The sequence below is a fragment of the Fringilla coelebs genome (genome assembly GCF_963513975.1).
Source record: "Fringilla coelebs genome assembly, chromosome: 15".
Lineage (NCBI taxonomy): Eukaryota > Metazoa > Chordata > Aves > Passeriformes > Fringillidae > Fringilla > Fringilla coelebs.
In genome coordinates, this window is record NC_140041.1 from 11,612,604 (window position 1) to 11,632,767 (window position 20,164).

At 48.0% G+C, this 20,164-nt stretch overlaps 1 protein-coding gene across 1 annotated transcript in view; it reads right to left on the reverse strand.

The window, feature by feature from the left end:
• RASGEF1C (RasGEF domain family member 1C) overlaps nucleotides 1-18,961 on the reverse strand; it is a 65,435-nt gene extending 46,474 nt beyond the window's left edge. Inside the window, exon 1 of the mRNA XM_084215829.1 lies at nucleotides 18,828-18,961. The gene's annotated coding sequence lies outside the window, so the exon portion shown is untranslated. The remainder of the gene's footprint in view (nucleotides 1-18,827) is intronic.
• Between the last annotated feature and the right edge of the window lie 1,203 nt (nucleotides 18,962-20,164).

A 20,164-nucleotide genomic window follows, 5' to 3' on the forward strand; every position in this document is an offset into this window, starting at 1 on the left:
ATAAAGAAGGCAGAGCACTGAGAAACGTGAGAAGCTGGGACAACTGGAAGTGCTTTCCAGAAAGACAGGCAGGAGAGCCATCCTTCTGAGCTTCTTGCTAAAAACACAGCAGGACAGACCCAGTCTCCCAGTGCTTGTGTCTGGCTGGTGCCCACGTGGGAGGCTGTGAAGCTGCATGTGCCAGGCTGGCACCAAATGCCCCCCCAGCAATGCAACAGGTCAGGAGACTGATGTTAAAGCCTCGAGATTAAAAAACACGTGTACAAGTCTATCAAATTCCTATTCCCTAACCATAGGAGTGCTTATGGTTAATGCTGTCAAGTGTTTCAAGTGCTTCCCTCAGGAATTTAAAGGCTGTAAATGTTCTTCACCCCCTGCAACACATGCTAAGTAGAAATAGGAGTAGAAACTGAAACTGTACCTATCAGGATGAGGAATTGTTATTTTAAGATTAAACTAACTAAGTACCATGAATCTAAAGATAAAATTGCAGGGCCTGGCAACACAGTGTGACAAGGACAGTGAGAGTCCTGATGCAAAACAGTGACCAGGAGATGCTACAAGATCCTCAGAGCTGAGAGCCTGCAGTTCAAAGACATCCAGCATTTAGGGCTTCACACTGCAACACTTGATGCATTTCAAAGCAGTCTATAGGAGTTAAGGCATGTATCTTCCATTAAACTTAATGGGAAATGTTTGCTTAAATCCTCAAGACTGCCTAGAAAACATGTATTTCAGATTCACAATCTGGACTGGATGCTTTAATTTAATTTTTAATATTCACATCTGCATGTAGGCCCCGGGTCAGTAAATCATTTAAATGTGTGCTTCAAAATGCAACAGCCAACAAAGCTGCTCATGTGCTCAAAATTTAGTAAACATATAAACGTCCCATCCAGCAGAGATGGAGCTGCTCAGATGGTTCTGTGTTTTGCTGAACTGATGCCTGAAGCCTGCAGAGGCTGCCACGAGAAGTTACCATTTTGCCAACACGTATCCCAATGTTACCATGCTTAAAACTATAAATCAAGGGAAACAGCAATGCCAGAGACGTGCTGCGAGACAGCCTGGGGTCTTGGAGACACTGGTTACTTGTGCACCTTGGCTTTCTCATCCACATTTTGGGTTCCCTAATCAGGGATCTGAACTGAGTTGAAAAACTGGATCCAATTGGATGCTTTTTTCAATTCTGCCTTTATTTTTCCTGAGCAGCAGGAATCCTACACTGGGGTTTTTGGTATCACATAAACCTCTATGGAAAAGATTGGAAATAAAGCACGAAAACTGTCTAAACACCCAAACCAATACAATGAAATAGCAGTAGTGCAGTGTAGAGCAAACCTCCTCCCCAGCCAGATTTCAAATGCACAAGATACAAATGGCTCTGGCAATTCAAAATGCCTTGAGATTTGTCTCCCCCTTAGCTCTGCAGGACAGCATGGGATGACCAGGGACAGGAACTGAACTTAAGAACTTGAGCTGAAGGCCCAGTGGTGGGCAGGGAGTGCTACACCCTTTGGGATGAGGCATTTTGGGAAGCATACCAGGAATGTTTGGGCCTGATCTCCAACTTGGGAACTGAGGTCTCTGAAAGCGTGGAAGTATTTGGATCTCACCATCAGCTCCTCACTTACCCCAGCCAGATTAAGAGTCTGACAATAAATAATCACTACATGCACCCAACATTTTAGCTTTATAGAGCCAAACAGCTATTTGTGGCTGCATCTTTATACTCAGAACTCAAAATTAATCATGTAAAAGCCCAGCAGTTTCCACTTGCAGTCACATCCAAGGTAAGAAGGAGGCAAGACAGCATTTGGATGTTAAACATGATGTGGTGTGACTGTGCAGAGTCAAGGAGAGATCCTACTCTCCCACTGCTGCCTATTGCAACAGACAGCAACTGGCAGAAAGTGGGATGGGGCTGCTCAATCCTCTGATCTGGCAGAGAATGAAAACACAGAGAGTTAAAAACCCCTCCAAGGGCTGCCCTGCCCCTTAGCACAAGCACACACTGCTCACAGAATGAGCACAGGGAGCTGCTGCTGTCAGTCCCACAGCCTGCAAGCATGAGGCAAGGGAGAGGGAGGAGATTCACAGCTCCAGAGGAGGGAAGGGACTCCCTTTGGGCAGGGTAAAACCTTCCAGCCACGCTCTCAGTGAGCGAGCGGCATCCAGCACATGTGGGAGAGGAGACGGCGCTGCGGGATTTGGGGGCTGGCCAGCAGACACAGGCAGGTTTGCAGAGTGACACACAACCAGCACAGGCAGAGATGTGCACATAAAAATCCCAGCACGGGGCTGACAGTCTGCAGGATTGTCCCCACAGCTGTGCTGAGGCACGCTCAGACAGGGGGCACATTTGGCTTCCCCTCGTACAGCTGAGCCTGGACAGAGCCCTGCCAAGCACAGAGCAGTGCCAGCTTCCACACCAAACCCCTCCCCACTCCCTGAAACCCTCCAGGTACCCTTGTCATGTGAGAGAGGCAGGAGGAGCTGCCACAGGCTGAGTGCTCCGTGCTGAAGGTGTAAGGAACATTGGCATGGGGACAGCAGGCTCATGCCAGCAGGTACCAGACACAGCAGTTCACAGCTGGACAGCTGCACAGACCTCCACCTCAGGCTGTCACCACAGTCTGGGCTGTGCCACGCTGTCCTCAAGACACTCAGCTGGGCCCCACTGAAACCATCTTTCATCCACTGCACTGGTGCTGCTGGCAGGCAGACAGCAAACTGCAGGGTTCTCTGCAGCCCTTCATTCCCATTCTCCCAGTCAGGTTATCACCCTGGCCCTTCTGCTCTGGAATCCTCATCCTCCCAAACACGCACAGACCCCTACTCCTACATTACAGCAAGGCAAGGACTTCCATGAACAAGCGCTCTGAGCATGCCCTGCATAAAGAACAGGGCTCCCTTGAACTCATTTCTGTGTGAAAATCAGCTTCATTTTCAGAAAGAGCAGCTCATCTTGATCCTTCTGAGTAATTCCACTGATTGGAGCCACCAGTAGATTGCTCTGTGGCTCATTGATTAAGCTCAATGTGAATAATTGCATTACTGAAATAGATTGGCTCAGGCACCACTGAAGATAAGCCAGAGCAGCCAGGGGTGGCAGAAGCAATGCACCCACCTGCACCAGGGCCACCCTGGCTCTGGGAGGACAGGAGGAGGTGCCCGTGTGGCTGCCCAGAGTGACCTCCAGAAGGTCAGCAGATGTCTGCTCTGCCCTGTGGCTGTATTTCACTCCCGAGTGCGTGGGCCACTCCACACCGTGGCCCCAGCCTGGGTTTAGTATGCATGACAGTGCTCCTGGGGGCAGTGCCTGCACGGAGCAGTGCTAAACATGCTGACAAAGGCAAGGGAAGTGACCTGGAAATGACAAAGTGAAGCAAGGGAAGGAGCAAAGACGAGGTGGCTGAGGAGAAGCATCTGCACAGTTATTTCTACCGAGCCCGCTGAGGAGAGGAGAGGTTTGTCTGACACAGTTGGTGCAGTGCAGGCACTGCTGGATGTCTCTGCTGTGGGCAAAGCTCTGTAGATTGGCAGCCAGAAGATTAATCCTGTACCTTTCAGAAGTGGTGGGGGCTACACACAGAATAAAAAAATAGCTACTTTAGTTTTTCATCACGTAGAAGATGATGTTGAACGGCAGAGACGCAGTGTCCTGAGCGCAGTCCCAGCTTCTGGCAGCAAGCACAGAGCTGCCACACAACTCTGAGCAGCTTAAACTGTAATTCTCAAGGCTGAGGTCCCTCTTTCATAACAAGAAACAGCAGAAAAATTACTTTTAATATGCTGAAGGAATAATTAATAAAATCAAAGATGAAATCTAAAAAACTAAAGAGCTCCTTTTATGATAGATGAGGTTTTAAACACCACATGAGAGAAGAGACTTCCCTTAAATAGGTGCCAGTTAATTAATGAGATTTGGTAAATGAGTGCATTTCCTGTGCAACAAACTACAGGCTTCCACTTCCAAAGTACATTATGTTAAATTGGACAAAGGCCCATTATTCTGGAATAAAAGATTGCCCACTGGAGAGTTCACACTGAAGTATTCCAAGAATATCTTCATCCAGGAGTACAAGCTGTGTATTTGCAAGCGGAAACCAGGCAATCCTTAAAAATACCAATCCCTCCTACAAGAGGTACATTCAAAGATTTAGCACTTAGTAGTAAAAAAAAACCCCACAGTAGCTCAGCCTATTGGCATTACAAAAGCTCAGGAACAGGGATGAGCTGCCTCCTGTGACCAGAAGGCTCTTGGGGCAGGTTTATGCTCTGCAGTATAAAGCAGTGAACTGCCCCATACCCTGCACAGATTGCACTTCTCACACTCCCAGTGCCTTCATGGGAACAGTGAGCCACAGAGTGAGCTGGCTTGGATGGGGTTAACAGCATTTGTGCAGTGTGCCCACTGCAGGGTATGGACAGGACAGGCTCAGCATCCCCTGCACTGGGCAGAAATCCACAGTGCCCTTGGGCACCACCAGCAAGGCTTGAGCAAACAGAACTGGTGGAGCCCACCATGGATACCTGCTCCCACTTCACTCCAGAGCACACAGCCATGGCAGCTTTCCACCACAGCCCCCCAGACACCCCAAACCTGGTGGGAGAGGGCAGGGGCATCACTAACAAGGTCAACAGCAGACAGACCCATCACAAGTGCAGAGTGGGTTATCAGGTACCTGCCCAGCTCAGCCTGTAACACTCCCAAAGTCCCTTCCTCCAAATTCCTCCCCAAAGCTTCCCTACAAAAAGCTTTACAGGAGGGGATGCTCAGAGGGCTCCAAGGCAGGTAAGGCACTTGAGACAGACAACACCCTGACCACACAACTCCAGGTGTTCACTCCCCAGGCCAGCTGATCATTACCCTTAGCAGACTGTGTACTACTGATAAAGACTATTTGAGTTGTTCTGTAGAAAAATAAGCACCAGCCTGGCTGCCTCAGGAACATCTCTCAGCACTCTCACTACAAAGAGCCAAAGTCAACTCACCAGGATGCCCAACTCTTGACTTTCACTATGGAAAATTATTCACAGCAGAAGTGTCACTTCAGCAGTGTACAATTTCTTGTCACTATAAATATTTTCATATCATTACTTTCTTTCTCTTATACCTGTGGAGTCTTAGACCACACCGATTTCTTCACCTGTGCAAAGCTTTTCCCAGCCAGAGGACAGCCTTCAACTTCCTGGAACACAGAGCAAAACTTGCAGGGACCCTCTCCAGACTTTTAGAAAAATGTATTAAGAACATCTCACAGCACTTTCAGTGATTTTTACCACTTCCTAAAATACATTTTCCTTTCCTACCAGAAGACCCATCTCTGCACACACTCCACCTTCAGTGTAATCAATAAATTGATAAAGAAGTGAATGCCTTGCCATATATCTTTTTACTGCTGACTTCTCCCTATGGCTGTTTGAGCTAAGTCCATTCTAAACCCTTAACTGAATTTCTGTACCAATGATTTCCAATTCAAAGGCTTTGCTTTGTCAATTACACACATGCATGCACACACCTACATGTGCATCTTCTGTTAATGCTTTAAGCAATACTTGAATCCTTTCACATTCTCTTCAAGGCCTTTTACAATTTTCCCCACAATGCTATTTAGACTAGCAATTAACCCCCCTGAAACCCCACTGCTACCTAATGCTCTGACAGCAGCACTCAAAGACAGGACAATGTGACAGAAAAACACATTCACATCCTCACATGCTGCTATGAAGTCCTGGCTCACCCACAACCATGTTTTTGTTAACTTATCTAGGGATGAAAGCTGGTTATTCACAGCTCTGCTTACCCTCTGGTTTGGTAGCTCAGAGCAGGAGCCCTGAGTCATGCTGGCACAATCATCACTCTTTCTCCAGGGATGTTTGGCACAGGCAGTGCCATCAGTTAATTTAACTCTCAGACTGACCCAGGCTGTGCAGAGCAGCACAGCATGCAGGGGTGCTGGAGCAGGGGGACACTGTGCCAGCCCTGAAGTGGCAGCAGGAAGGAGCACAGCTTTCCATTTCCAGGGCTGCTGTCATGCTGCCAACCAGCCCCAGGCATGGAGGTGGGCAGCAGAGGAACCTGCCACACACAGGACACAGCTGAACCCTCCAAAGGGCTCATCCTCCCTGCAGCTCCTGCCAGGACAGCTGGGGAAACTCCACACGTGGAGCACACAGGCATTGTCAGAACCTCAGTTTACAGTCAGCCTTCCAGGGGACTACTTGTGCATCTCTGGAGTCTCCAGGATCAAATTGGTTCTCACCCAGAGGAAACCAAGAGTAGAAATTGTCCCTCCCACAAGCCATGGCTGCCCAGGTGCTCCTGCTGATAACAAATGTTTGACTCCAGGTGGATTTTAAATTGAAGTTCACCTGCAGCACCCTGTTTGGAAAAGTGTTCCCTAATGTGTCTATGGGGATAAACGCACATTTTTGCTTAAAAACTGAGACTTTTCTGATCAAAGGAACTGAAACTCCTATACTACATAACAAACCACAAATCAAAATACACTTTTTTCCTATTATGAGCGTGAAAAAATAGGAGAAACCTTCTGACATAAACATGATAGAACAGACATTCAAGTCACATACTAAGCATTTTCCAGTGGTTTGGGAAAGAAAAGAAATACAAAATGTGAAGTTAATATTCCTACTGGAACGAGATGAAAGATATTATTTTATGCCCTGCTTGAAACATCATAGTAATTTTCATCTGCACTAATAAAAATAAATCAGCAGCTGATCTTCCATGCATTACAATTACCATTTCATGCAACAGTCACAATGCTTCTGAGATGCATTTGCCCTTTGGAACTCCTGCCACAAATAGAGCTGAATTTAGGGACTGCTGAGTGCACAAATTCGTACCATCAATTCTTTGAGGACACTGCCATGTAGAAAATGCAATGTGGGCAGCTAGAGAAAAGCATCCAGAGAAAAGCATCCAACCCTGAGTAAAGATTTTTGAGAGGAAAATAATTAGAACTGAACAACTGAAAAAAGAAGAAGTCATCTTGCACGGCACCAACTGTTGGGTGACCAGCAGAGCCCTGTTTGGAGCAGACTCCTCACCCAGACAGGAATTAATGAATTCCCAAGCAGCCCCCCCTGCCTGCAGCTCAGCCTCTTGCAGAGATGCTCATTTACAGAGCACGACACAACGTGCTGTCAGACAGGACAGGCTCAATATTCATTAACCAAAAGAGCCCCACCTTGTGCTGCTGCTGCCTGCAGGACAAATCACCCACCCCCGTGTTTTATCAATCCTGTCACTCACTGTCCCAGGAACCTGAGCCTCAAATGCAGCAACGCTCCCAGCCCTCAGCTGGGGCATTTGCACAGCCAGAGCCCAAAGCTGGGAACCTGCAACACTCTTTGAGCAAGAAAATGCTGGAAACACAAAAGGTTTAATCTCAAATCTGCATATAGCAACTTATCATTGCAATAGTTCACAGCTAAAAAAAGAGCTACATGAAAAGGGAGAATTGAAGCAGGCAGCTGCACGTTGGGAGATTTACTCCAAACCCTCCCAGGAAGCCGATGGAAGCTTGCAGCACACGCTTTTCTTCTACAGCCCAGGACAGTAATACATTCAACTGTGCTAAAGCAAAAGTGTCAGGCACAGAGATTTAAGGAGATAATACAGCAAAGGCTCAGGGACTCGATGAAATCATAAAAAGATGCAGGCAAAAGCTGCTTCTTGCTTGCTCTTTACTACCAGTTGTCCCTTTGTGTTGGATGGGGAAGGCAGAGCACGACAGCTCCAGCAGGAGGGGTGGCTGGGGTAACCTTGTCCTTGGCTGCCCAAACCCAAACCCAGCTTGCCCCTGAGCACCCCTGCTCTTCTGCCTCAAAAAACCAACTCATCACCAATGCAAACACCTGCACCCAGCAATACAGGGCACCGGGGTCCAACCTGCTCCAGCCAGCACTGCCAGGTGTTAATCTACACTGCTGTAGGGGCTGACCACAGCCTTGGGTTCTGCTGTGTCTGCTGAGCTCTCAGCACTTCCTGGCAGCACACAGATTATCCAAGAAGCTCAGTAAAACATGGCTAAGAAATGCCAAGGTATAGTAGAGATCTAACAGCACAAAAACTGTCAAAGGAAAAAAAAAAAACAAAACCAACCACCCTGCTTTCAGATATCTGGAAGCAATGCAGAAAGGATCTTCATGGCCATCTGCTTGGTGCCTGTAAGCACTTGGTCACTCTGGGAAAACCCAGCAAACTGGAAAGCCCCACAGCCATCCATCCTCCAGCAGCACCAGGGGCTGAAACTGCCCCAGAACTGCAGATACCCAGTCACACACTGCCTCTGCTGGAGCCTGGAAACGCTCCCTTCAGGGCCCTGGAAACGCTCCCTTCAGGGGCCTGCTTGGCCAAATAGTTTTGTCACTGTCTCCCAAATAACTCACATGAATGTCTTTCATTTTTCAAGCGGTGCCATCAAACACGGGGCTGCACACGCCACCAACACTGACATATTTCACTAATACAATCCAGCAGCAGCATCTGGGGAGTATTTACACAGGCCTTTATTATTTTTTATGAAAGGTAAACGACCCTCTCCAAGACGTGGTGACTTGTGCTGACAGCGTCTTTGTTTTTAGGAAAAAATACCAAGAGGGGAGGGTTGGAGGCTTTGCAAATCTAACCCATGGGTACAAATTCCTCTAGTCCTGTCACAGGAAAAAACCCAAGCGTTCTCTTCTTCCCCTGCTTTTATTGTCATTCATCCTACAAGCTGGTCTTATTAAACTTTTTATTTCTACTAATTACTGTGTTGAGTAACAAGATACATATAAATAAAATTTAGATATTGGCTCTAATTAAGTCCTAAGTGTTATTTTACTAGTTGGGGCGGAGCAATTTTGTCATGATTGAACTGTTGAGGAACAATTAAGAAGAATGCAGCTTTAATTCCTTCCCGATCTCCTGACAAAAGCCAACACACATTCAAACCCGTGTGAGAGAATCCAAAACCAATGACAGCAGCGTGACATTGCACGTTGTGTCACCAGGTGAAAAGCCAAGCTGGGATGGTACCGACACCTCAGGTCTTTGCACTTTGAGTTTTATTGGGTGCCAGCAGCAATGCCCTGGGGCAGGGGCTGGTTTGCCTTCCCCAGAAGGACAAAGGCACCAGGGATGAGTGTGCCAAAGGATGAGTGTGCCAAAGGATGAGTGATGCAGCTTGTGGGACCAGTCTGGCTTTTAGGGTGCCAGCACTCAACTCCTGAGCTCTGACCCATCACACAGCAGCCACTGGACGAGTCCCAGAATCTCACTGTCCCTGTTTCTATCACAAGTGGAAACCAGCCCGTCTCCAGCATGGAAGGACGCTTTGATAAATGCAGTAATTATCACCAGACACCCCACCCAGCCAGCAAGAAAATCAAGGCCATTTATTTGTCCACCTAGCTATAAAACTACTACCAGAAAACTCTGCAAATCAAGCTCCTGGAATCTGATTTAATTAAATCAATGAGAATTATATCATTAATTCATCAGAAAGCTCAAAGCTAATAGGAAATTGTTTCTATCGACTACAAACTCCTTCCATGGAGCTGCCTGGCGGTGCCCCCGCTGTGGAACTGCCCAGCTGCACCTCTGCTGCTCCATTTGTCATCTCAATGCACCATTTGTTCCTCCGGACACAGATCAGCTTACACAAAGCAGTTGTCACGCTTCTTCCAGCCCCGACCATCTCCAGCACTTTGCACATTCCCCTCCACACGTGCTCATAAAAATCACTTCCCTAAGGGCTTTTAAATGGGGCTTGTCAGAACATCAGGATGGAAGGTGTGCAGGAGAAAACCTCCAGTTTCCTTTGCTGAAACACCCAAACACACAGCCTGGTACCAGGAGGCTTTTCTTTTCTTTGCTCAACACACCCCTGAGATGCGGCTGTAAAGGAGAATCTGACGGGAGAGAAGAGAGACACAACAATCTTAACAGGAAACGTCCCACATGTAAAAGCCTACAAAAGGTAAAACCTGGATACCTGTAACAGGAACCATCAGGAAGTGATTTCAGGCAATTTGGAAACAGTTTCAGTGGCTGGTTGAACACCTTTAGAATACAAATATTCAACAGGCTATTTACAGTTCAAGGGAAAAAGTTTCCACCTTCCCCAACCCGTAGCAGAGCACAGTCTATTATCAGTGAGGAACATCAATTTTGAGCAACTCCAAAAGACATGAAGAAGCCATTGGCTTTGTCTCAATTTAACTGATTTCAGGAAACTTAAGCAATACTCAAGACGAGGGCTCTCAATCTCAAAGACACTCAAACCCTGCTATCTTGTAGACAGCAATTGCTGATTTATTGACTGCAAGGAGCTGTGGATCAAGCCTCAGTACTTGCTAATATCTCTCCTGGAATTGGCCTTTAATGGCCCGATTCATCTGCTATTAGTGAGGAAGGAACAATGCCCCTTTCCTTCAACAGAGTTGGATGAAGTTGTATCACTTAGCAGCTGAACTGGAAAAATAAAACATTTGGAGCAAGGAAGTTTTACTGCTAAGATATTTAGCACACATTTTATCTGATATGAAAACTTCAAATCTAGGGCTAAACCAAAGAACTTACACTACAGTTTCCAGATTAAAAAGAAAGGTGTTGAGAAGTAGAAATCCCCCTCTCATTCCCTTAGGTGCAATACAGAAGTAACCCTGGCGAACCCAGGGCAGCTCCAGGAACATAAATACGAAGTGACAGGGAAATCCAGCCTGCTATTCACATCACATATTCCATGGTTCTTTCTATTTCACAGTAATACACCAAGTTAAGCTGCTTATTAGGTGGGCACATTCTCCTAACCGCAGCCAGGCTTGTATGTTATGTTGGGCTTGCCATCAGTACTGACCGCCCTTTAATCCTAATTCTGCTGTCATTTGTGGTTCCACTGCAGAAGATCCTTGCTCTAATACACAAATGGGATCTGTTAGCACTGCTGCAGCCCAGAGGGGAGGCATGTGAGAAATGCCACGAGAGGGACTCCCTGTAGCCATCCCTATTTATACAACCCTCCTGCACATTTACCTAGCAAGCTATGCTTTCAAATACTTCTATTTGCCTACAGGATGTTGTGGCATATGCTTCTAAACCCCACAGCATACCCATTAGCAAATAATGACCTTCCTAAAATGACCTGGCAACAGCTAATAACTGCCATAAAGCATAAAAAGGCTGTGGTACAGAAGGTCTTTTATGGAATGAAAAAAAAAACCACCAAAATTTTTATTAGCAGAATCGCTAATGGACACAGAGTCCTCATGTGATCCATTTACTTTTAGGAAATGCCTGGTATCAGATAATGAAATTATCTCACAGAACAAAAACAACCCCCAAACGAGCACTTTCAAAAAGCACGCTGCAGTCTGGCAGCTCATGAATGAAACGCTCCGTACGTGTTTGTGTACATTTATAATTTACTACACCACATTAAGAAATAAGACAACTGCAAACGACAAGCTGCTGCTCTCCCAGCTGTGTACACTGTGCAATAATACCTTCCACCAGGGCTCAGCCAGCTCTGCTACCAACCTTCCAGTTGGGAGAAAAACAGAAGGATCCAAAGCACCCAAATCAGTTCCAGCAACTGAGTAACAAATGGCAGCAGCTCTGCCTTCATAAAGCTCTGAAGCAATACACACTGAAATGCTGTTTAGCATGTGCACATGCCAGGAACAGAGGCACAAATCCCACCCCTGATACAGAGCAGCACACCTGCTCCAGACCTTGCTCTCACCCTGCACCCCAAACTTGTATAAAATCTTCGCTAATCTCACACAGAGGAGATATCCATATCTGGCAGCTCACGTAGCACCAGGTTCAGCCCTTCTGGAACAAAGCACCAAACTCAGCCAGTCACACACCTAGCTTTACACATGTTCCCAGCTCAGAGAGAAATCTCCAGGTGCAGTTTTCAGCACGTAATTAATCCTACAAAACACAGCAAGACGAGCTTTCCTTCATGCCCTCAGCAGAAGACTCCATGTAGCTGCACGGAAGTGCCTGATACTTTCTACAACACTTTCACCTGCTCATGATCTTCCCACCTGAATTTCTCTGCTGGACCCACTGCTTGCAGTTGCACCTGCAACCCTGGTGAATTATTCCATGCTGGCTCATCCTAATGGCTGAATCATAAGCGACCCACGTAACTCTTTCTGCACCCAGATAAGGAGGCTCTGCAGAGTTTCAGTTGCCTGAACAAGCTGACAGATTTGAATGAAGTGATGGAAAAGACTGATGATCTCAACAGTCATCTTTTCTCTCTGCAGATCCACTGACTGCACTCAGCATCTTGTCTGTGCTCCAGTTTCAGTTCAGCTGAAGTCTCCTGGCAGCACTCCAGGGACAGCCATGGATCCCTGATGCTTTCAGGGACCTTCTCCAGCCCACGGGGCACAGCAGGGAACTGTCTGAAGACATTCCTTGCCCATTCCATACCCCTGCATGACCCCCACTCCTACACCCTGTCCTGAGCTCCAGCCCTGCAGAAAGCATCAAGCCTTTCGACGGCACTGAGGTGGAACATCCCAACTTCCTGCACTTGTGGCTTTCTCTTCTATTTGTTTTTAAGCTGTGGAACATGATCCCTGAGCCAGGTGACCAGGCTGAACACGGTGTAGGATGTTTATACACATCCATTGGAACAGCCTACGCCACGTTCAAAACTGCTGTAATCAGGAAATGAGCCATGAAATGTGTAAGCGGCGGCACATTAATAATCTGGTTTATAGCTTAAATTAGAATCTTTGGAATTTCACAGCCAGACACTTTTAAATAGGTCAAAAAATGCAGTAATCACACTTAATGATCACACTGTGATGTGCACCGCATCAGAGCTGGGAGTGAGGAAACCTGAGCAGAATGGATATGAACTACTGGCACACTCAAAAAAGCATTTAATGAACATCAAGAACAAAACACACAGCTCAGGCACCAAGTTTTTTATCTTTTGATCCTGCTCTTCAGAAATGAGGTGTGAGATTTCACGTGATCACAGACAACAAAAGCTGTTCTCTGTATTTTCATTTTAGTTAGCACTGCAGATTAGCAAAGGATTTGACCACTTGCAAGTAGTGAGAATTCAGTGATGTTTGCAAAGCCTTCCCCATCTGAGAAACACCATTTGCTATTGTACCTGCCCACGCTCGTGTCACCCCCAGTGCACAGACCTGAAACACATTCCTGGGTATCAGCATTTGGGTTTGTTTTGAAGGTAAGAACAAGAATCCACAGATCGATCTCAGTCATCTTTTAATCTCCAAACCAGGGAAACCCTTCACAAGTTTGCTGAATTTAGACACATGCTTACGTTCTCTCTACACCAACTTAATTTCAGGTATGATAAACCTGATGGAAAAATTGAATAAAGAATGAGAATTTCAGCAAAAGACACAGTCATTGACTAATTAATCCAGTCCTGTCAAGCTACTGAGGCATAACCAAAAAGGCAAACTAGAAAAAAAAATCTGCTATATTCTGTGAAAACAAAGTCAATGTTTGTCTACTGCAAAAGTACAAAGTCAGCAGGGGAGACTGCTTGGAAGCTTGTAAGAAAGCAGTAGAGAAATGTTTTTTAGGTTTCTTTTTTCCTCCAGTCAAACTGGGCTTCTTCTAAAAAACAAAGCAAGGCAAAAGATGAAAGGCCTTCTCTTCTGAAGCCAAAGATGAAGAATACAAAGAATATTAATGACTAACAAGCCTGTCTGCAAATGCCATGAGCTTAGCTGTAGAAGGGACTAAAAGGAAGAACAGCACTGCTATTAACTAATAAGTTTCTGATCTAACAAGCAGTGATGAAGGCTGATTGGGTCATTTATGGAAGGGAACATTAGTTCAGAAGAACACAGGTTCCCTAGAGAGGATAAAAGGAAAGAAGAAAAGATGCCATTATATACATGCAAAAGCTCAGGATGGCTCATTCACCCAGCACATAAAGGTAGTAAATTCCCAATTAGGGCTTGTCTGTCCCTCACATGTTTGTGTGAGCAGGTACAGCAGATGGCTGTCTTGTGGAAACTTGAGAATTGGTGCAAATTTGTCTACCAGCCTCATATTAAAGAACAGTGGATTTTGAAGAATCGCATTTCCTAAAGGAAACATTCACAAACACAGAACCCTGCCTTTGTCACAGCAAAGCCTTATTACTGGACCCAGCATAAACCTGCCTGGCCACCACAGTTTCCCAGTGTCCTGGAATCCTGAGGAGGGTCTCATGGACCAGGGACAAGGGAGGGAGGCAGTGGCCTCTCACCTCTGCACAAGCACAGCGAGACCAGTGCAAAGCATGTCCTTCCATGTTTGAAGTTGGCCCATTCTCTTTCAAGAAATTCTTCTGATTTAAGCAAGCGAAACACAATAAAACCAGGAAGATGAAAAACAACCAGCTCGGAGCCAAAAGTGACACCACGCCAAGTTCAGATTTGGAAACTGATTCATTTGCCAGCTCATAGGCACACACACCTAGTGTGTCTATATTTATACACATGGACCCAGGCTCTCTGCTTGGTAGAGGCAGTACGAGTATTTTTAAATCAGCAAGAAATCAAGAATCACTGTACTTAGAGAGGATGGAAAAATTCCCTTTTCTCTAAGCTCAGATTAGAGGAATCTTGACGCACCAGCTCTGCCTGCAGCATCCAGCAAGGCTGGGAGCCAGCACGGACACAATTCACTCTGAGATTCCTTCCCTTAACAGGCCACTGCTCACTCCTGCAGACAGGCTGTACCCTGCACTGCAGCCTGATCCAGCAGATGACACGAGAAGCCTCTGTGTCAGGATGGAAATCTGGGAAGCATTCTGGCAGTGTGAGAGGTGGCAATGTTGGACCCAGTGCTGCTGCCCCTTCCAGGCTGGGAATTCACAGCCCCACGTTCCATGCCCAGCTTTGTCCATAACCCACGGTGGTCTCAGGACATCACCAAACTCTCTCAGCATCCCCTATGGAAAAGGGGGATAACAACACGTCTCAGCAGCACCACAAAGGTTTGTTAATGCTTGTAAGCACTTTGTAGATAAGCAACATCAAGGCAGCGGTTAGCAGAGGGATTTGGGGCACAGACAGACATAAATCCAAAGCACTCATATCGTATACTTCTTTCAGACAAGCATAGCAGCAGATCAGCTCCCTGCATTTAGCAGTTGTGGGCTCCATCCTCTCAACAGACTGAGCACTCTGCCTTTGATCCAAAAAATGAGTCCGTGGAGAATATTCACATGTTTAATGTTAATCACATGCTTAAATTCTCTGAATCTATAAAGAGAGTAAAAGAGAAAAGTGCTCCCCAGCTCCAAAACAAACACAAATTCCCAGAAGTTATATTTAGGACATGAGCAAACATTTGGCCAGCAAAGGAAAAGCCTTCAGTATACACCTGCTAAGCTTTTGCATCCCTCAGGAAACCTGCAGGTGGGAAAAGTGTCCAGAGTGAGTTTGCTTAGACAAAACCTTTCTAAAATAACCAGCATGGTGATATTTGAAAGAAACATCCCAGAGCATGTGACCTACTATTCTTACACACACAGAGCAGTCCTTGAGCAAGGAAATCAGAAAACAGAATAAATGAAATTAATTAAGAAATTCACCACACAGATTTGAACTTCTGACTAGGAATTTATAGTTGCAAAAGAAAGCATTCATTTATTAACAGTCTACTGTAAGAGAAGAGGCTTTCCTCAGAGGACAGGCACTGCCACCCAGCCCTCACAAGTTCCATATGCCTTCAGCAGCACCTGGAGAGCTTCTTAGAACAGTATCAGAAAGGAACAGCACTGAGCAAAAGGAATGGAGCCCCCTTAAAGCCTTGTTCGTTTTCAGCACATGCTGCTCTCACATCCTCACTATCTGAAACATCAAACTCAATTTACATCCTGCTAAACTCCTGGGCTAGCTAATGGCTTGGGGCTACCGCTCTGCTAAATCAGCTGCCCAGGAGTGTCTGCTCCTGCACCAACCCCACCCTGACCCTTTCCTGCAGATGGATCAGGTTGGTGGAGCGAGGCCAGAGCTCCTCTGGTGCGGGTGAGCTGGGCAGAGTGAGAGCAGGGAGCTGCAGTGTTGGGATGCAGGGAGCTCCAGGCAGCCAGACGCTCCTGCAGAGCAGAGCACTTGGAGCTGCAGCCTGGACACAGCCCTGGCCAGACGAGCATCTGCAGCATAAACACAGAGCTGGCTCCAAGAGATGATTTTCAAACCCTGCTAAACCAGCATGTATAGCAAGAAAAGCCTCAGGCAACCAAAGGGCCACTATGCAGAGCCTCATTGCTGTAGCAGAGCCATAAACATTATCCAGCTTACTCACAGCAACAACACCTTTTGCCAGCGACGTGAAACGGACAAATCACTCTCTCAGCAGCATAAATTGTCCAAGAAGTTAAATAAGGCTGCTAATTATTTCTAAGGACTTTTAAAAAATCTTTCAAGATTACTGTCCTCAAGTTTGATTTTAAAATGCTGTAAATATTTTCAACCAAACATCATTAGATGAAATTGACTTGATGGTATGAAAGAACCATTTTCTTAAGTAAAAGCTTTTTGAGAAGCGTGTTGTATTTTAACATTACACAGCACTTTTACCTTAATAAACCAGAGGGAGCCGGTTCCTCTGTAAGTCACACCTTACAAATGGTTAACAAGGTGTTTATCTTCCTTGTTTGGCTGAATTACAACTACACAAAATGCCCTGACTCAAAGGAGGCAGAACAAATCCCTACCTTCACCTGCCGTGAGGGATGGAATTAGAATGCTGGGTGAGGCTCTGAGAAGTCCAAGGGAAGTTAAGACATCACAAGGAATCCTGGTTATACTTCTCCACCTCCTTTGCAAGACACTTTGCTGTCCCAAGGTTTGCAGACACTACAAAGCAACACAAAGTTCACCGCTGTTGCAGTTATCAGCATGACCTGGCAGACCCCACCTCTGGAGAGGGCTGAAAGCCCCAGACAACAGCTCCAGGACTTTCTTTCACCAATTTCCTGGAGGAGTAAGCAATGTCTCCTACGATGGGGTAAGCTCCAAGCCTGTGCAGTGTAGGGCATCTCTCACAATAAGCTCAGACCTCTCAGACATCTCTGGTGCCTTTGCTTTGTTCAGAGCCTCCATTAACATCACCCTTCATTAGCAGGCACTTTCCCCTGGCTACAGCCTTGACTCTTCCTTTGCTCTACCACTTTTTCGTTGAAGTGCACAAAGAGCCAGAGTGTAACAAAGGAATGCACTCCCCGTCCTCACTCCTGTACCAAGTCATCCTTCCCATCCCTCAAAGGCAGCCCACCCCTTCTCCCATCCCTGACAAAACAGCGAGATTAAAAGAGTCCTGGGAAACAGAGCAGCAGCAAGGGGCATCATTCAGTGCTCAGAAGGGCAGACACACCTCCAGGCACGAGGTGCCACTGGCTGCAGCACAGAGCACAGGTATCCCACAGCAAGAGCTGAACCTGGATACACCTTTTCAGCTACACTGGTTTGAGAACAATAATTAAATTCCAGTCTAATTTCCTCCTGATCTACAGCTCTAACTCCTCATTGACACCTATGAAGCCAATTCCCAACTGTGGCATCACTCTGGGCATTTGCCTTGAATAAGGAGCCCAGGAAGCCACTAAAACAATAATTATCTTTTTTATCTGGAAAATACATGCCCAGGAAATTTCTCCTGTGGAATACAAGTGTCAGTATTGCAGGTGTCAATAACATCTTATGATGTTGGATCCAAGGTTCCAACAATGTGCCATCACCACCTTACTCAACACACGGGCAGAGACCATCAAGTCTAGAGAATATAATCAAAGCATAAATGGTTCCTTCTTTGCACTTCTCTTTTTCCTCATCATCTCCCAGTGTTTAATGCTGTGCCAGAGGGAGCAGTGCCCAGTGTGGGTCCTCAAACAGCCACCGAAACGCCCGAGGCCATGCGATGTCACCCAGGAGCAGCGCGGGCATTAAAGCCACCCGGGCTGAGGAGGTCTGTGCAGCTGCTCCCCTGTCCTGCTAATTGGGTACTGCGGACACGCTCACGCCGTAAGCACATCTTTGACATAACACAGCATGACAATTTTTCCAGAGTCACAGAAATGCAGAGCATACAAATAAACCTGAATGCTGAAACCATTTCATTGTTCATAAGAATATGCACGCTGCACCTGTTACGACCAAGGGCACTGTCTGCGCCTTGGAGCTGATTATTTCAGCCTCTAACAAGCCTGTCTGTCTTGGAGGACTGTTAAACTCCAGGAGTTAATAAAGCACAACAAAATTATTTTGCAAAAAGAAATCATTACCGAATATACAGGGGGAGAGATCTTTAAATGTAAGGTAAAGAAAACAATCCTCAAACTGACATTCTCCTCTCAGCTTCTCACAGACGCTGGGTCAATTTAAATCAAATTCACTGAAACAAAATAACTCTAAAATTGATCCCGGTAAAGTCCTACCCTGAAACAAATGTTCGGGAGCCCAAGTGCAACCCCAGCCCGGGACTCCTGACAGAGGAAGGCAGGAGCGGGGAGCGCTCCCCAAGCCCCGTCCGGAGGGAGGGAGCAGCCGGCGGCGGCGGCGCTCCCGCAGCCCCGAGGGGAGCCGGAGCCGGAGCCGGGCGGCCGCGGGGAGCAGGTGGCAGAGCCGGTCCCCGCAGCCCAGCCCCGCCGCCAGCCGAGGCCCCGCCGCCAGCAGGCGGGGGACGCCGGGCCGGGGGTGATTTTTCGTGGAGAGAAGGAGACGGAGCAGCGCAGCGGAGGAGCGGCACCCGCGGCTGCGGCAGCGCGGTGCGGGCAGGGCGCGGCGGAGGGGACGGGACCGGCACTCACCGAGCTACGCGCGGCTGCTGCTGCTGCTGCTGCCCCCGCTGCCGTCCATGGGGGCGGCGGGGGGACGGGAGCCCGCTGCGGGCCACAGCCGCCCCGCGATCCGCCGCATCTGCCCGGCGCCGCCGCCGCGGAGGAGGAGGATGAGGAGGAGGAGGAAGAGCGGAGCGCGCCGCCCCGGAGCCCCGCACAGCCCGGCCGCAGAGCGCCGCCTGTCCGCCGGGACGGGATGGGATGGGTTGGGATGGGATGGGCTCCCGGCGGGCGCGGGGGGGCCCGGCCGCGGGGGCAGGTGCAGCCGCCCGGGGCGGGGGGCGGCGCGGAGCCGGAGCTGGAGCTGGAGCCGGAGCCGGGCGCGGCCCCGGGGCGGCGCAGCTGCCGGAGCGCGGCTGGCGGCGGCCGTGCGCGGAACGGGGGCGAGGAACGGCTGGAAACGCATTTGTGTAACGTGGCCGGGCGCGAATCCGCCCCGCGAGGGCTTTTAATGAAGTACAGATGTTCCCTAATATAATTATATCGTCCTCTCCCCGATAATTGGCTTTGGCAGGCGCGCTGATCGAATCCCCCCGCGCGGCTGCCGTGCGCTCCCCCCGCCGGCACCGCAGAGCCGGGGCCGCCCCCGACACCGCGCCCGGGCACTGCCCTGGGGACCCCGCATGGCCAGGGCCCCGCTCGCCTTCAGACACCTGCGATTTTTTTGGCTCCCAGCAGGTGAAGATGAGGGGCAACGCTTATTTACTTATTTCTTTAAGTGTGTGTCCTCAGAGAGCGAGGGCTTGACTGGGCTGCCCGTAGCAAGGGAGGATGAAACGCCGTGGTTGCAGGATGGAAAGGTTATTGCACACACTGGGGAAGGAGGGACCTTGCTATTGAGCAGGAGCTCAGCAGCAGAGGATGTCCTGGCTGGCTGAGCAGGACCTGCACCCCCTGTGCAGCTCCCCCGCTGTACCTGTGCTCTCGACGGGCCAGGTGAGCTGCAGATGGTTAAAACACCCCGGTTCTCCCCAGCTTGGTTTGTCTTCAGGGAAATTGCCAATAAGGACATGCTAATACAAGTCAGATGTGTGGGCGTTTTATGCTTTTATGTGAGGAAAATGGATCAAACCCACAAATTCATCTTGCAGAGGACAAGCAGCCAACAGAAGGTAATGATTTCTAGTCACTACAGGCCCCAGACCACACTGCTTTCACCCCATGACTCAAAGCTGAAACCCAGCCATGCCATTCCTGCTGACACCTGGACACTACGAGGTGTGTAAATACTTCAGATAAGCAGGATTAGGGAATTCTTTTAGCCCAGGGTTGCAGAGGGGAGCCACAGAGAGCTGACACATCTGTAC